Source organism: Papio anubis, chromosome 9 (assembly GCF_008728515.1).
Source record: "Papio anubis isolate 15944 chromosome 9, Panubis1.0, whole genome shotgun sequence".
Lineage (NCBI taxonomy): Eukaryota > Metazoa > Chordata > Mammalia > Primates > Cercopithecidae > Papio > Papio anubis.
The window spans coordinates 29,735,379-29,753,672 of record NC_044984.1 but is presented as its reverse complement, the minus strand read 5'-3'; the positions used below and the strand labels follow the sequence as shown (position 1 = coordinate 29,753,672).

At 47.6% G+C, this 18,294-nt stretch overlaps 1 long non-coding RNA gene across 1 annotated transcript; it reads left to right on the top strand.

The window, feature by feature from the left end:
* Positions 1-3,496: 3,496 nt before the first annotated feature.
* Positions 3,497-7,720, top strand: LOC108580944. Its single transcript, XR_001892614.2, has 2 exons — positions 3,497-7,069; positions 7,393-7,720. It is a non-coding gene; the product is annotated as an uncharacterized LOC108580944 (long non-coding RNA).
* Positions 7,721-18,294: the final 10,574 nt, after the last annotated feature.

The following is an 18,294-nucleotide window of genomic DNA, read 5'->3' as shown; positions in this document are numbered from 1 at the left end:
AGACCACTTAGAGCCATCTCTGAGCCACCTACTACCTGGCCCCATGGATGGGGGGGGTCCCATATGATTCCACTCGGATTCAGACACTAGGCTGATAAGCCTTCACAGTCAGGCCTCCTACTGAAATAGAATACTTGTTTTCTAGTCACAACCCTGCTAACTGAAACAGGATCCAGTCCAAACAGGATAAAGTTAAAAAAAAACAACAGGCCGGGCGCGGTGGCTGAAGCCTGTAATCCCAGCACTTTGGGAGGCCGAGACGGGCGGATCACGAGGTCAGAAGATCGAGACCATCCTGGCTAACACGGTGAAACCCCGTCTCTACTAAAAAATACAAAAAACTAGCCGGGCGAGGTGATGGGTGCCTGTAGTCCCAGCTACTCGGGAGGCTGAGGCAGGAGAATGGCGTGAACCCGGGAGGCGGAGCTTGCAGTGAGCTGAGATCTGGCCACTGCACTCCAGCCTGGGCAACAGAGCGAGACTGCGTCTCAAAAAAAGAAAAAACAACAACAACAACAAAACCAGCAGTTGGCGACAAAACAATCGCTAGCTGACCTCATTGCTTATTTGCATTAGACACTCCCACCAAGCGCCATGACAGTTTACAAATGCCATGGCAACAACTCGGAAATTACCACTCCTTTCCGTGGCAACAAACTGGAAGTTACTGCTCTTTTCCTAGAAAAGTCTCAATAACCTGCCCCCTCAATTTGCATTAACCCATCCTTTAACTTGCATATTATTAAAAGTGGGCTTTTGAGAGTATGAATATAGTTGCCGAGAGTCCACACACTGCCAACTCTAGGTGCACTGCTTATGAGTTAGCCCTACTCTGCTAGGAGCAGTAACCGGTCAATAAAAGATTGCTAACCCCATCAGCTCACCCTTAAATTCTTTCCTAGGCAAAGCAAAAATCTCTCCAGGGCTCAGCCCCAGTTTTGGACCTTGCCTGTCCTGCATCACAACCATCATCCTGGAACACGAGGAAAGGAAAGCCAAGGCCCTCCTGGGGACATGTGGCTCCCTCCGCACACCCACCTTCACACCTCCTCGGGCACAATCACTGTCTGCCTGTTCCTTGGCCCATAGATGTTCGTGAACCCCATGAGTGAAACTAGACCACTGGATTACTAGCAAGAGGGATTTAAGCCCAGGTCCCTGAGAGTAAGGTTCTGTATGTTAGGTTGCCTGTCTCTGAACCACTTCACTTGTAAGGACAGGCTGGCTTTCTCTCTCTCTGCTCAAACCTTCACTCCTTTACTGTTTGTCCCCATTCTGCTCTGAGAGTCTCATATCAATCTGCTCCTGGGGCCTGTTACTTCTCTTGATAGTTTTCTTTCCTGTTTGCAGAATCTCCTCCACCTGCAGACCACTGTGAGCTGGCTCTCTCCCTGCACTGCCTCAGCCCCCCAGCCTGACTGCCAGCAGAGTCTCACTCAGGTTGCACTGCCTCAGCTGCCTGCTGTTCTGGGCAGACATCTGCCCAGGTTGCCGCCAGCTTGCCTTGGTGCTCTGAGGGGTTCTAGGACCCAGGTCCCCTGTCTGGAGACTTCTCTAACCCTCTTTAATTCCAGGGGTTTCAGTCAGACTTCTACTGGAAGCAGAGTCCCAGCTGCATGTCAAAGAGGCTTCTTCTGCCACCTACCAGTGCCTGTTGGAAAGGTCAGATTCCCCCCAGGGACCCCTGGGTAAATGCCAGAGCATCTTTTGGGTCATTTCAACCTTTGATGAAGGTTGTTGGTGGGGGGATAGGTGGGCATGGATTACTATCAGAAGATGTTCTCTTTCTCTCCCCTCTCCTCTTTTATTTGACGTGACTAGCAGGGTTTTCCCCCGCCCCCATGTGATTTAGAACAGCATACTCAGTTTTCAGAATGGCATTGATCCGCCGCTTCTGAAATAAACACTGAGCCATCCTGACCAGCTCCTTTGGCGGGAAAAACAATTTCACATGCGTAAAATGACCTAGTCACACAATCCCTTTCTGAACCACATGGAGTGAAGTCCTGGGGTTCATGTCGATGAACCCTGAGGGGGTGAACTTTCCTCCCCTGTGGCCCACAATGGCCTATAATGGCTGCTCTGGGCATTCCTTGGGAGCCAGAGACAGAATCCGCACAAAGACAGAAAAGCACCTGGAAGGCAAAGGGGTGACAGGAGCATTTCACTCTGTATCAAGATGTGAGAGCAGTTTCATTTTTGTTTTCCAAAACAGGTACTTTGTCTCCATACACCTAAATTATGAACCAGCCTATTCTCTTCTAAAAGTTATTCTACTTGATGTTATCAGAGCTGCTAAGTCTTGATTTTTTTAAAATCTTAATTTTATTGAGGGACATTACATTTATTTTGTTGGGGGGCCATTCTAGTCTGCTTTTGTTTTCTCTGCCCGCTTTCATAGCTTCTCAAAATACACCATGCGGGTTCATACCTCTGGGTCCAGGCTCATGCTGTTCCCAGTGCTGGGGCACCCCCTTCTCCCGAAGCTCCTCTCCCACTCAGTAACCAAATTCCCCCTCATCGTCCAAGACTCAGCACAGACATACCTTTCTCAGGAAGTCCCCCTTCTCCCCTTTCCAAAGGGACAAGTCCCCTCCCCACTGACCTCCTATATCCCACGCATACATCTCCCTTCTCCCTACCCATGTATCGATCAAAATTTCAGCTGTGTCTCTCTTTCTTTTTTTAAGCTTTTTGGGAATAGTTGGTGAATTTTAATCATGGTTGCATTGCTCTCAGCCATCACAAACCCTGACACGTCGTTGATGCTTAAATTGGCGTTGTTTACCCCTGTGCTGTCCTCTCTACATTATCTCATTCTAGACACTTTCCTTGCTTGAGAAGAAACTACATGTCCTTGGGCACACCTGCATGACATTTTCTTACTGTTTTAAAATTTTTATTTTTGAGACAGGGTCTCACTGTGTCACCCAGGCTGGAGTGCAGTGGCAGGATCATAGTTCATGACAACCTTGACTTCCTGGGCTCAAGTGATCCTCCTGCCTTAGCCTCCCAAGTAGCTAGGGCTACAGGCACATGCCACCACACCTGGCTATTTAAAAAAAATTTGTAGAGATGGGGTCTTGCTATGTTGCCCAGGCTGGTCTCCAACTTTTTGGCTCAGGCAGTCCCCCCACCTCAGATTTCCTTACTTTTATAGTGGTAAATGTGTGAGGCTGCTGAACACATTTAGTTTTGTAATGTCTTTGCTCTAATGTCTGCATCAGCAGTTAAACTGTTTGGTCTCAGACCCCCTTAATAAACTGTTTTATTTTGAGACAGGGTTTTGCTCTGTTGCCCAGGCTGGAGTGTAGTGGTACACTCATAGTGATCATAGCTCACTGCAGCCTTGAACTCCTGGGCTCAAGTGATCCTCCCACCTCAGCCTCCCAAGTAACTGGAACTACAGGTGCACGCCACTATGCTTGGCTAATTTTTAAATGTTTTGTAGAGACAGGGTCTCGCTGTGTTACCCAGGCTGATCTCAAACTCCTGGGTTCAAGCAATCCTCCTGCCTCAGCTCCCAAAGTGCTGAGATTAGAGATATGAGCCACCACATGTGGCCCATAGGTGGAGCTGCCCAAGGAGAAGGATTAGGAGAATGAAGAGTCCATACAGCGCCCCTGCCCTCGGCTGCCCCTGCCCTCTTCTCAGACTAACACTTCCATCACAGTCATCTATACTCTGGCAGAGGCTATGTTTCCCCTCTGCCACCAGGAGGCTCCTTGGGGGCAGTGTGTGAAGATATGCTTTGTCTCGTAGTTGGATGATGATCATTCCTGGGCTGTGGGACCCTAGAGCCATTCAGACCAAGGTATACATCTCCTCCAGTTCTCCATGTGGCCTCTGAACAAAGAGTGATTAACTGTTCTGTTATAAAGTTTTGGTGCCGCAAAAGAAATAGCACTTGAATATAAAATTTTCTTTTTAATTCTCAGCAAGGCAATGTACTTCTATAGAAGGGTGCGCCCTTACAGATGGAGCAATGGTGAGCACACACTTGGACAAGGGAGGGGAAGGGGTCCTTATTCCTGACGCACATGGCCCCTGCTGCTGTGTCGTTCCCCTGTTGGCTAGGGTGAGACGGCACAGGCTAAACAAATTCCGATTGGCTAATTTAAAGAGAGTGACGGGGTGAGTGGTTTGGTGGGAAAAATGGTTATGCAGGGTGGAGAATGAGTTACGGCGGAGCAGGTGGCAGGTAATCGGAATGAGTCAGAATGGAGCAGGTAATTGGAATGAGTCAGGGTGGAGCAGGTGATTGAAAAAGGTTGCTTTATGAGGAAGTTAAGTTTAAAAGTAGAAGGCAAAGAATTGAACATACCAACATACTGATTCTTTGGAAGGAAATTTAGAACTCATATCTAACAGTTCCATGGCTCATTCCCAAAACAAGTCTCCAGGCTTCTGAGATTCAACTTTGGTCATTAAGTGATTCTCTTCTACCAAGAGGGCAGAAACTCACCTCAGCCTCCAACCCCATCCAACATGCACCTTCCCAGTGATGGAGGGGAAGAGCTCCCTAGAGTGGGCAAGGCACACTCTACAAGGACAAGGCAAGAAGGGATGAGTTCTTAGTCTGCAAAGTCTCTGGCTTGCATGTTGGGGTGGAGTTTCCAGACCGCAGAGTTTCCCCTGCAGCTATGAGTGAACCATAGGAAGGTGGGCGGAAGTTGTGGAAGCAACTTTGGAAAGTTCCTGGTGGGTCACAGGTCTGGATCAGAAGACAAGTGCACCAAGGGAAGGCAGAGAAACTGGGAGAGACACCTCATACGCAGCAGTTAACCAAGAAAATAGCAGATTAACCCAGTGTCAGGAAGGTAAGTACAAAAGTGTGTGGATAGATAGGCAGATGGCATGGATATTTAGTCTAAAGGTGGACTAGCAGACAGCTGGGTGTGTTTAAATAGGTCAGCCAATTGACTAGGATGATGAGTTGCATTGCAATAACAAAGGTGACTGCCTAAGCTATCCCAGAAGGAGGTTTAGGACACTGTCTGAGGACCAGGTCAGACTTTGGGACCAGTAGCCCCAATCCTTCCCCATTTTCATCTCATTTTTCCTGCCTTGCCCCTTTACCCCAACACTATAACTTCAACTCTGCCTAGGTCACAATTTGTAAGATGTGCTCAGGGTACAAGAAATGGGTTCTAGCAAACTGTTTAGAAACTTGAGGTACTCATATCCCAAGTCACACTTAGTTTCCAAATGTCATCATTCCCCCAAAAGAGAACCCCTGGGCTCTGACCTGAAATCCTTCTTTCCCCATTCCCCAACCTGAAGCATGGGCTCCTCACCATTGTCCTCTGGTAATTGGTGATGATATTTGTCAACTTCTAGCACAGTGGAGTTGACATCTTGTTCTTTAAGTTGTCTTTGTTTTGACCTCTAGTAACTTGAAAGTTCCTCCAAAATTGCTTTCCAACAAATATAGAAGAGAGGGGATTCAAGAAGAAAGGAAAGCTAAAGGGGAGAGAATAAAGAGAATGATGATCCCTGGTGGAGAGAAGAAGAGGAGCTGATCTAGGGAGAGGATTAAAGCTGGACCATGGCTTCAGGGGAGCAGAAGGTATGGGTCAGCCTAGAGACAGGTGACCAGACCTGGAGCTGGGAATGCACTGGACCAAATGTGCTCTGCTGACCGGACTTCCTCCTGGGTATGTGCCCAGCCAGCTACCTTGATGGAGCTGGTCTACCTGTTACCAGAAGAAGGTGTCTGAGTTATTGGCGGTGAATCCATGTGGGTCTGCAGCAACTTCATTTCTTGCCTCCTCAGAAGAAAGACTTTGATGGAGGGGCATACAGCAGAAATAGAAATCACGGAAAATTTCAGAGAAGGAGTGGACGTTTATTAAAAAGTCTTTAGATCAGTAAAGAAAGGAAAGAACACTTGGAATAGATCCAAGTGGGCAATTTGGAGAACAAGTGCAAAGGCAGTGATTAACCATGAGCCTAGGACTTCACAGGCTCACCTCTTTCCCATGATTCTTCCCTTGGGGTGGGCTCCCGCATGCGCAGTGAAATCCTTACCCTTTGGAATTGAGCATGCGCAGTGTGTTTAGGAAGTCGTATGCATGCCCGTCTGAGGCTTTCCTTTTCCCAGTGGAGTGTACCCAGGAGGTCGTACTTCACCATTTTGTCTCTTAACTTGCATGCCTAGGAAGTTGCTTTTCTCAGGGTCTGCATTCAATTAACACTTTAAGGTTAACAGCTGTGGATCCTCAGGAGGTTGTCTCTCCCTGGCCACCTGGCCCTGCTGCTGCTAATGTAATACCTAACCTTGTTTTTAGACTCTCCCTTCATCACTTAGCCTTGTTTCCACGTGAATAGGCTCTCCCTTAGCTGAGAAAGCCAGATGAACTCCATTTGGCTCCTTCATTTACAAGACATCAAGGACTCCTTACCCACCCCCTTCCTCAAGGAGTTAACTTGTATAAGCTGACTCTCAACATATCAAAGAGTCCAGTTAACTGACAAGGTACTGAAGCAAGCAATATACGAAGTTCCCAGGATTTCCCTCAAGAGATAACACCATAAAGCCTTGAGTTTGTGTCCGGCAGATCCCCCATACCTATCGCCTTATGATAGATTTAGATCCCCTGCACCTGGAACTGTTTGTTTCCCTGTAACCATTTGTCTTTTTAATTTTTTTGCATGTTTTTACTTCTGTAGAACTCCTGTAACTAAGCTCACCCTTCCCTTTCCAAACCAAACTATAAAGGAAAATCAAGCCCCTTCCTCAGGGCCGAGAGAATTTTGAGCACTAGCAGTCTCTCGGTTGCCAGCTAATAAAGGACTCTTAAATTCATCTAAAAGTGTGGCGTTTCTCTAGCTTGCTCAGATACAACATTTGGAGGCCCCAGCGAGATTATATTCGCCACTGGGCAAGAGCTGGGCTCACTCCAGGCTCCCCTAGATGGATGGCTGGCTTATAGGGGAGCCCACCTGAAAAAAAAATTTCCACGTCCCCGAAAGGTGACTGTCTTCCAGAGGAGAGCAGATCGACTACCGTGTGTTTGTGCCCACAAAATTCAGCCTCTGAGTCCTCAGCTTCTGACGCCGGGGTCAGGTAAGTCAGATTTGGCTTTGGTTTGGTGAGAGGGAGGCAGCCCTGATGACGGTGTCCCTCTCTTTGACTCGGCCCACTTTTCCAGGATGCTGGAGGACAGAGCCCTGGTTTTTCTGTTAGGCGCCTTTTGGTTCTGGTTTGGTGAGAGGGAGGCAGCCCTGACAAGGGCGTCCGTCTCTTTGACTCTATCCATACTACAGGACGCTTGGAGGATGGAGTCCTGGTTTCTGGCAGACCGGCCTCTCCATTAAGACTAGTCTCTCTCTCCTCTCTTTCTTTCTCGCTTTCTCTCCCCCTTTATCTCTTCTCCTTCTCTCGTTCAGGTCTCCCGGGACCTTCGTTTAGAACGAGAAATAAGAAGAATTGTTATGAACTCTGCGTGAATGTGTGCACGACTGAGGAGTCCAGGGGCCTCTGGATCTATGGGGTTTGAGTGGGCCCTCACCTGCGGTTCCGTGGCGACCTCATGAGGCTTAAGGCAGCATCCGACACAGCTTGATCTGAGCCATGGGTTTATACCGGCCTGCCAATGCTAAGAGGAGCCCAAGTCCCCTCGGGGGAGCGGCCAGGAGGGCATCTGACTGATCCCATCTTGGGACCCCCTCCCCTTGTCTGTCTAATAAAAACTGCCGTAATTGTTTATATACCCTAGGATCTATTGTTTGCTTTATGTTCATTGTCTTGCGTGGCGTCTGTTGTCCTGTTTAGTGGTTGTCAAAGTTTTGTATGTCAGGTTGTTGATACTTCCCAAGACGTCTGGGCAAGAACTTCTTCAAGGTCCTTAGTGTTGATTTTTTATCACAGGAGGTTAAATTTCTCATCGATTGTTTAGGCTGGCCATCCCAGTCCTGCCTTTTCTGTCAGAAACAAATCAAGTGTTGTTACAGGAATGAGTGTGAAGAACATTCGCCTGTTTGGGATTTCTGGCACCATGAAGGTTGCTGGCATTTAGATTGTCATACCCCACGTCCAAGGGACTGGGCCACCTCTAGACTAAACCGGTGATGGGTTCAAAATAGCCACCCCGCAGACCTCCTTGCTCACCTCTTTTGTCATCCCATAACTTTTCCCATGCCCTTCAATAGGGCACTGTGCAGAGAAACCTATGCCCATACCGCTTTACTTCATTTAGACTTTTATTCTATTCCTCTGTGGCTACTCTCCTACCTTAGGAAAGAGCTGAGTGGCCCTTTTGCTCCTCTCATCCCTACCCCTTACCCCATACACCTCGTTTTCTGGTGTCTCAGCAAGTTCAGTGTCTCCAGGACTTCGTTCTGCAGTACTGAGAGTTGTAAGAAAACATCAGAATTTGAAGTCACGGTTGCTCTGAAATAGATTTGTTAAATGGAAAAGAATGAAGTGAGTTGTTTTAGGCAGTCAGCTACGGTGAAGCAAGTAGACCAGTCACATTGTCAGTAGTTGGTATAAACGTTTGTATGCAAGTATAAAAGTTAAGGAATTTGCAAGTAGAAAAGTTAAGTAATATGAGAATGACCTCCAGTTTAATCCATATTGCCACATACAACAGGACTTTACTATTTCTTATGGTTGAAGGTCATTATGTTAAGTAAAGTAAGCCAGACACAGAAAGACAAATATCACATATCTTATATGTGAGAACTGTAAAGGTAGATCTCATGGAAGTACAGAATAGACTGATGGTTATGAGTAGGTGGCCTGCCGTCTACTCATAGACATATATAAATATCCACATATATAAATCTTAAAAAGATGGGGGTTGGCGGATGTGGGAAATTGGAGAGAAATGTATTGAGCATGATAGCCTTTATATAGGGTTTGTGAATGTGCCGAACAATATGATGTGATTTTTTCCATATGAGGTGTTTTATTTTAACCCACAATAGAGTATGAGAATAGACTGATGGTTATCAGAGGCCAGGAAAGGTAGGAGGGAGGGGAATAAAGAGAGGTTGATAAATGAGTACAAAAACACAGTTAGATAGAAGGAATAAGATCTATTGGTTGATAGTACAATAGAGTGACTATTCTTAATAATAATTTATTGTATATTTTAAAATAGGCAGAAGAGAAAAATTTGAATGTGTCCAACATAAAGAGAAATATTTGAGTCAATAAACATCTCAATTACTCTGAAAAAAAAAAAAAGAAAAGGCCGAGTTTGAGCTATTTGCCTTTGAGTCGTGGAGACACCAAAAGTATTTAGGCTACAGATCCAGGGAAAGAGGGAGGACACCTAGGTCCATCCGGCCAAGGAGACCTCGGGTCGGCCTCTAGTCCTCCTCTCTCAATCTTAAAGCTAAAATGTAACCGTCATGTGGCAAGTGGTGTTAGCTATTGTCTTTCTGCTCCTTCTGGTTAAGTTAATTTTGTTCTTCCGATACTCCAGCCCCCAGGAAGTGAGTTTCTCTGTCGGTGTTGTGGACAGATATCCCTGCTCAAACCTTGTTAAACTGCCTCCCAAAATGGGAAATTCCTCTTCCCAGCCCTGTAAGGATTGGAGCCCCCTCCAAAGTACGTTGCAGAATTTTTCTCTAGGCTTCTCAGAGGATTATGGAGTCCGCCTTAAAAAAGGCAAACTCCGGACATTCTGCGAAGTAGAACGGCCAAAGTTTGGAGTCGGGTGGCCCCCAGTAGGGTCACTGAACCTCACAATTGTTCAGGCTGTGTGGCGGGTTGCTGCTGAAACTCCTGGCCATCCCGATCAGTTTTCCCTACATTGATCAATGGCTGAGTTTGGTCAGAAGCCCCCTCCATGGCTCCGCTCATGCGCCATTCATAATTCTGCCTCCAAGGTCCTGTTGGGCCAGACCACACTTTCCGCTCGACCCTCAGCGGGTTTAGCTCCCCCTGTACTGCTTCCCTCTGAAGAAGAGGAGAGTCTTCCCCACCTAGTTCTGCCAGGGAACCTTGGGTCCCCACCAGAAGGGCAAAAGAGGTGAAGAGACTCCCCTAGAAAAGGACCAATGTACTTATCGCAAGCAGACTGGGCACTGGAAAATGGAACGCCCACTAAGGCCGGAGGAGAAATCAGAAAAGAAAAAGGTCCTCATCCTCCCTGCAACGGAAGAGTCAGATGACTGACGGGGCCAGGGCTCCCTCGCTCTTGGTCCCCAGGAGCCCATAGTGACCGCTACGGTGGGGGGCCAGCGTGTATGCTTCCTAGTAGACACTGGGGCAGAGCACTCGGTACTGCAGACCCCCTTGGGCAGTGTCTCTAATAAAAGAGTGGCTGTACAAGGGGCTACTGGAGCTATTTAGGAATATACTGTCACACACTCACGAGAAGTGAGCTTGGGACAGAAAAGAGTGACACACTAATTTCTTGTGGTTCCAGAGTGTCCTTTTCCTCTCCTCAGATAAGACCTGCTCCATAAGTTACAGGCCTCTATCTCTTTCTCAGCCCAGGAGGCTCACTTCATGCCAGGAAATACAGCACCCTGCACTGCCCAACTCCTGCTAACTACCTCTCTGTCGGAGGAATATCTTTTAGTTTCACCATCATAACCACTGGAAATTAATACTAATCCTCTCCTGTTGGACTTACAGACACACTTTCCCCGAGTTTGGGCCGAGTCAAACCCCCCAGGACTGGCTAAACAACATCTGCCAGTGGTTGTAGAACTCCTGGCTACTGCCTTGCTGGTCCAGGTAAAGCAATATCCTATGAGTCACTGGGCTAGACAGGGGATTAATCCCCATATTCAATGACTGTTACAAGCTGGCATACTCACACCATGTCAGTCCACCTGGAATACTACATTTTTCCTGGTCCAGAAACCCAGAATGAATGATTACCAGCTGGTACAGGACTTAAGGGAAGTTAAACAGACCGTTACTGTCTATCCAACCATCCCTCATCCTTATACACTACTTAGCCTGCTCCCACCAGAACATATAGTATACACTGTCCTTGACCTAAAGGATGCCTTCTTTGCTATTCCTCTGGCCCCTAAGAGCCAACTGATCTTTGCTTTTGAATGGACAGATCCTAGCTCAGGAGACAATACCCAATTGACTTGGACTCGGTTACCTCAAAGTTTTAAAAATTCCCCCACCCTTTTTGGAGAGGCTTTCCAGCAGGATCTTATACCATTCCAAGCTAGTCACCCTAACTGTACTCTTCTTCAGTACGTGGACAACCTTTTATTAGCTGCTGGAACTATAGACAGTTCCCTGCAACATACTAGGGACTTACTTTACCTCCTTCAGGAGCTTGGGTATCGAGTCTCAGCCAAGAAGGCCCAGCTTTGTCTTCCCAGAGTGTCCTACCTGGGATACGAGATAAACCAAGGAAAAAGGGCACTCACCAGTGCCTAGAAAGAAGCCATCCTACGAATCCCCACTCCTACCACCAAGAGACAGGTACGTGAATTCCTGGGGGCCGGGGGATACTGTCGCCTATGGATATTGGGGTTCGTGGAGATTGCCAAGCCCCTGTACACTGCTACAGGAGGGAATGGCCCGCTAGTTTGGACAGACACAGAAGAACAGGCTTTTCAAAATCTGAAAAAGGCATTAACTGAAGTCCCTGCTCTAGCCCTCCCAAATATCCCAAAGCCGTTTCACCTGTTTGTCCACGAAAGCCAGGGAGTTGCTAAGCGGGTGCTTACTCAGACTTTAGGACCCTGGAGATGCCCAGTGGCCTATCTGTCTAAGGGGCTGGATCCTGTGGCCTCTGGATGGCCAAGTTGTCTGCGAGCCATAGCGGCAACAGCAAGCCTAGTCCAAGAGGCTGATAAGTTAACTCTGGGCCAGAATTTAACCCTTACAGCTCCTCATGCCATAGAGACTTTGCTATGAAGTGCTTTTGGCAAATGGATGTCAAATGCTTGCATCCTGCAATATCAGAGTTTACTGTTAGATCAGCCTCGTTTGACTTTCTCTCCCACAAGCTGTTTAAATCCAGCTACTTTACTCCCTGATCCAGACTTCGCCACACCTGTCCCTGACTGTCAGGAACTATTAGAAACTCCAGAAACTGGCTGACCTGATCTCCAAGATGTGCCTCTGAAGAAGGAGGACACCACCATGTTTACAGACAGTAGCAGCTTCCTCAAACAGGGAGTACGAAAGGCTGGTGCAGCCGTTACTATGGAGACAGATGTGCTATGGGCCCAGGCTTTACCAGCAAATACCCTGGCATAAAAAGCTGAATTGATCGCCCTCACTCAGGCTCTCCAGTGGGGTAAGGATAAACGTATTAACATTTACACTCACAGCAGGTATGCTTTTGCTACTGTACATGTACATGGAGCCATCTATCAGGAGTGCGGGCTACTCACCTTGGCAGGAAAGACTATCAAAAACAAAGAAGAAATTCTAGCCCTGCTTGAAGCCGTATGGCTCCCTCAGCAGGTGGCTGTAATCCACTGCAAAGGACATCAAAGAGAAAACACAGCCGTTGCCTGTGGTAACCAGAAAGCTGACTCAGAGACCCGGGATGCAGCGTGACTTCTAGTCAGGCCTCTAAACTTGTTACCCGCAGTCTCCTTTCCACGGCCAGATCTGACCGACAATCCCAAGTACTCAACAGAAGAAAAATTGGCTTCAGATCTCGGGGCCAATAAAAATCAGGAAGGTTGGTAGAATCTTCCTGACTCCAGAATCTTCATACCCCAAGCTCTCCAGGAAACTTTAATGGGTCGCCTGCATTCTACCACCCATTTAGAAGGAGCAAAATTGGCCCAGCTCCTCTGGAGCCGTTTTAAGATACCCTATCTTCAAAGCTTAGCAGATCAAGCGGCTCTCCGGTGTATAACTTGTGCCCAGGTAAATGCCAAGCAAGGTCCTAAACCCAGCCCAGGTCACTGTCTCCGAGGACACTCACCAGGAGAAAGGTGGGAAGTTGACTTTACAGAAATAAAACCACACCGGGCTGGGTAAAAATACCTTCTAATACTAGTAGACAACTTCTCCGGATGGACTGAGGCATTTGCCACCAAGAATGAGACTGCCATCATGGTAGTTAGGTTTTTACTCAATGAAATCATCCCTCGATGTGGGCTGCCTGCTGCCATAGGATCTGATAATGGACTGGCCTTCACCTCGTCCATAGCTCAATCAGTCAGTAAGGCATTAAACATTCAATGGAAGCTCCATCGTGCTTATTGATCCCAGAGCTCTGGGCAGGTAGAACGCATGAACCACACCCTGAAAAGCACTCTTACAAAGTTAATCTTAGAGACCAGTGAGAATCAGGTAAGACTCCTTCCTTTAGCCCTTCTTAGAGTAAGGTGCACTCCATACTGGGCTGGGTTTTCACCTTTTGAAATCGTGTATGGGAGGGCGCTGCCTATCTTGCCTAAGCTAAGGGACACCCATTTGGCAGAAATATCACAAGCTAATTTGTTACAGTATCTACAGTCTCTCCAACAGGCACAAGATATCATCCAACCACTTGTCCGAGGAGCCCATCCCAATCCAGTTCCTGACCAGACGGGGCCCTGCCACTCGTTCCAGCCTGGTGACCTGGTGTTTGTTAAAAAGTTCCAGAGAGAAGGACTCACTCCTGCTTGGAAAGGACCTCATACTGTCATCCTCACCATGCCAATGGCTCTGAAGGTGGACAGCATTCCTGCTTGGATTCATCACTTCCGCATCAAAAAGGTCAACAAAGCCCAGCAAGAAACATGGATCCCCAAGCCTGGGTCAGGCCCCTTAAAACTGTGCCTAAGTCAGGTGAAGCCATTAGATTAATTCTTTTTATTTACTTCTCTTGTTTGTTTTTGCCTGTCACGTCCTCTGTGCCTTCCTATTCCTTTCTCCTCACCTCTTTCACGACAGGACGTGTATTCGCAAACACTACTTGGAGGGCAGGAACCTCCAAAGAAGTCTCCTTTGCAGTTGATTTATGTGCGCTGTTCCCAGAACCAGCCGGTACCCACGGAGAGCAACGCAATCTGCTGGTCATGGGGGCAAGAAGCGTCAACTTTGCAGCAGGATTTGGACACTCCGGGAGCCAGACTGGATGTGGGAGCTCCAAAGGTGCAGAAAAAGGACTCCAAAATGTTGGTTCATTGCCAATATGTGTGTGTTTCTAGAGAGTCTCCTTGTAAAATGCCTTGATGACAATGGGTTACATTAAAAAACATTAAAGACACACTGTTTTCAGAAGCTTTCCTGAAAGTACTTTATGTTGAGGAAGGACTAGCTTTTTAGGCTTGTGAAGAAAGGAAAGGTGTGGCTGGAGGTGATGGGAGGGAGGCCCTGGACCCCCCAGGGGGATGTGGGGAAAGGCTTCAGCCAAGCTAGGGCAGCATGTGACTTCCTGGGGTCCAGAGCTTTCTGCTCCAGAACTGGGTTGGAGGAATAGCAGAGGTGTCTCCTGTCCCCCTGATGAAGAAAGAAGAATCTAGTGAATAAGGAAAAGCATGGAAATAGTAGAGATCAGGAGTTCTTGACAAATCCATCAACCGCCCTGTGCCTTCATGTCCCCATCAACAAAATAGGATGGTGTGGGTGATAGACCTTCATGTTCCTGACGAAATGAAACATAGTCAACATAAAACCAAAAGAAACATTGGAAGCTTCTTAAGAGATAACATTCTCTAAATTGATTTTTGGGGAATATTAATTCATATACAACCACCTATCCTGGAAGTCAGGAAAAGTGTACGCTTTAACCCATTTTGGCTGCTAGGTTGTGAATAAACCAGTCCCCATACTCAAGGAGGTTTTCCAAACTAGTTAGGAAGCTAACAGGGTCTCAGAAGAGGAAGATAACATGGAGAGCTCTAACTAATTGCCCACAGGGTGGTACAAACCCCGAGGAGCACAGGCATTCAGAAGAGGTGGAGGGCAGGATAAGCTTAACATGTGTGATGCACAAGGTCAAACAGCTGGATGTGCAAGAGTAGGGGTGACATGTCTAAGAGGAAATATAATAGGGAGGGCTTGACTAGTTGAGAATGAGAGCAAGGCAGGGAGGCATAAGAATGTGAGGTCTCACTCAACAAAGGCTGTTGCACATCTGTAAAGACTCAAAGTTACTGTGCTGTGCCAGGAACAGGGGTGGATTCACAGAAGATGAAGGCAGCAGTGTCTCCCCTCAGAAGTGGGGGCTGCACCAGGGACCAGCAAGTTGGTGGCTTCACCTGCAAAAGGAGGTTAAAAGGCAACTGTGCCTCTCAGACTGCAGGCCGACACACTAGGGATTGTGAAATCAAAATTTTAATGAATGAGAACAGATTAAAGTAGATTAGAACTTACCAGTGTGCAACATAGTCACACTGGAAATTTAGCTACACAACAATCCATCCACTGACATAGAGAAATGATCCAAGAAACTGCCAGCAACATGGTCAAGAGTAGGGAATGGCATCCAAGGAAAACATGTCAGGGAGATTCCCTGGATGGCCTGGCTGGCTCCAGCTGAGACAGTGAAGCACAAGATTCCATTAGGTGCATCTGTGCATGATGGGAATGTGTCAAATATATTCTCACTGTGATGGTGACTGTGAGTCACCATCAAAAGACCTGGATGCCATTGACTTAATACCTCCCAAGCTTCCTTACAGTGCGTCTAGTTGCCGACTGAATGATTGTATGCTTGTTGTAGGCAGCTGCTTATGTGCCCTTGGTGATGAATGGGTTGGCAGGGCAGGGAGAAATGGGGGGTGGCTGGTAAGTCTGGGTTAAAGTTGAGAGTAGTTGTGGCACATAGCAGCAGCACATGCAAACACAGGAGCTGAGGCCTTTCCTTGAAAGAACCTAATGGGCCTAGAATGTTTTCAACTCTCTTGATGCCTTTGACCTGAGACTGCCTTCACTGCCCCAAATAGGACAAGCTGTGAGTGAGGAGCTGGAAACTCCCAATCAGCAGGTCTGGAGACATCCGTGATGCCGGGGGCATGGCGGAATTTCCTGGGAAGGAAATGCGTCAACCTGTGTGTAAGCACAATATGGCGGGGCAGGGGGAGGGTCTCTTCACTAAGGAAAAGAGCAAGCTGCTTTCTGGGGGTGGCAGCTGTCCCTTTGCAGTGGCATTTCTCAGCCTCCCAGAATGAGCCCCAAGAGTTCTCTGTGCCAGGCTCTCCTACCGGGGTGATGAAAATCAACAATTGACACACCCAGAAGAGGACAAGAGAAACATCCAGCAATCCCCGAAGACGGGCTCCCTCTGCTCTACCTCACTATTAAACACACACCTTGCTTTCCAGATGTGGCCGGTGATCCCCTCTAAGGGGACACTGGTCAGCGCTGAGGGATGATTGAGAGACCATGGAAACCTGACTCAAACAACCTCCACAAAGTGAGTTGGGCAGATTTCCAAAGTGGTGAAACAGAATCCCAAAGGCAAGGTGTAGCCAGATGGGCCTTGGACATATGCTGCACAGTATGTCTCAGAGATAAGGTGACAGGGTGGGGAAAGGAGGTGTGTCTGGGGCCACAGACATTGCTTCTCGCACCCCAGCTGGGTGTGAGCCGTTTCAGGCTAGCATGCTCTTTCCCTGCCCTGTTCCTGGTTCTCTGGCTGGCTTTGCGGGTCAAAGGACCTCCTTCTACCTGGAATGTCTGAAGTGACAGAAGAATTTAGGGGGATACATCTCCCAGAAGATAGTCCTGCCCTGCATCTGCCTGACCCTCTGGTGGCTCATACATTTGGACAGGCTGCCAGCCACCACCCAGCAGGCTGGATAGTCCCCAAGATAAGGCACAAATCCCCGAGAGATCAGTCAGTCTTCCCTGTCTCCGACTGCTGGTACACCTCCTACCCCTGGCCCTAACAGCCCCTCGCTAGGGCTGCTCATTCTTCCTGTGCAGGCAAGAGCTTTAGCAAAGTGGTAATGTCACAGGGTGGATCTAGGAAATACTGCTCAGTAGGAACTCTTCCCAGGATCCCGAAGAATCAGCAACTGCAGGATCTGCCTGAGCTATCTTCTTGTGGTGCCATAGATGTCCCCTCATCAAACAGGCTTAAGCTGCAGGGCACCCATGCAGACAGAGTTTGAACATACTGGAAATTTAGCTGCACAACAATCCATCCACCGACATAGAGAAATGATCCAAGAACCTGCCAGCAACATGGTCAAGAGTAGGGAGTGGCATCCAAGGAAAACATGTCAGGGAGATTCCCTGGATGGAATCCCTCTCGGCCTGGCTGGCTCCAGGTGAGATAGTGAAATGCAAGATGCGAGTACCAAACATATTCTTGGTATTTAGGACTAACTCACTTAAAGAGTTATCTAAGATCATTCTATTAATTAACCCCAAGCAAGATGGGGTTAATAGAGGTCTAAAACCGAGGTCTAAACCTCGGTTTAGGCAGAGAGAACGGGAAGGCATTCAGCTGCTAATCAAAGCTCATAACAGCATAAGATGACCAGTGTGACCCAATTGACTTCAAAGAAATGCACTGTTTTGCTTAGTCCAGGTGACATTGCCTAAAAAAGTATGATTTCCACTGGACTTTCCAAAATATTGAACATACCTTGAACATTTCCTAGATCTCCAGGGACCCAGGAGCCCCACGTTGGGACCATGATGAGCTGGGCTAGGGAGGTGGCAAACTATGGGGACACTGTGTGTGTTATTCTAAAAGATTTCTTTCTTTCTTTTATTATTATTTTTTACTTATTTTACTTTAAGTTCTGGGATACATGTGCAGAACGTGCAGGTTTGTTACATTGGTACATGTGTGCCATGGTGGTTTGCTGTACTCTAAGAGATTTCTAACAGTTGGTTTCCCCCATCTGTTCTCAGCCTGCTGGTAGGCAAGAAAGTCATCTTTATTTTGTACTCCTCTTTATCCCTTTCTCCTCCCTCCCACATAGGCGGTGATCTTCCCGTTCTCTCTGCCTCTCAGAGCTGAGCTTTCCCCACACAGTGTTGCTCTCTCCAGGGAGCACATCTCATCAGAGCAGCTGCCGCTGGGGAGCCTCTGCCAGGGTAGGTCGTCAAGGCAAGCAAGCCCGGTCCCTGCCCTCATGATGCTCAAGAACATGCTGGGACAGAGGACACGATATGTAAATAGTTTGATTACAATATAGTGTGAGACTTAAACTATGGGTCAATGACAACCTGAGCTAGAGGTTGGTGGGGCATTGTTAATGGCCCGATTAATTGTAAAAATTAAAGCAGCGAATACTAGTTTGGTCTAGCTCTGTGCGACGTGCACTATACTTCTTCACAGACCTTATTTTGCTGGAACCTCACACCAACCCTGTAAGATAGATTGATATAGAGGGTATTTGTGTTCTGGTTTATAGAAGATACAGGCATCACGATTCTCTATTATACTGATG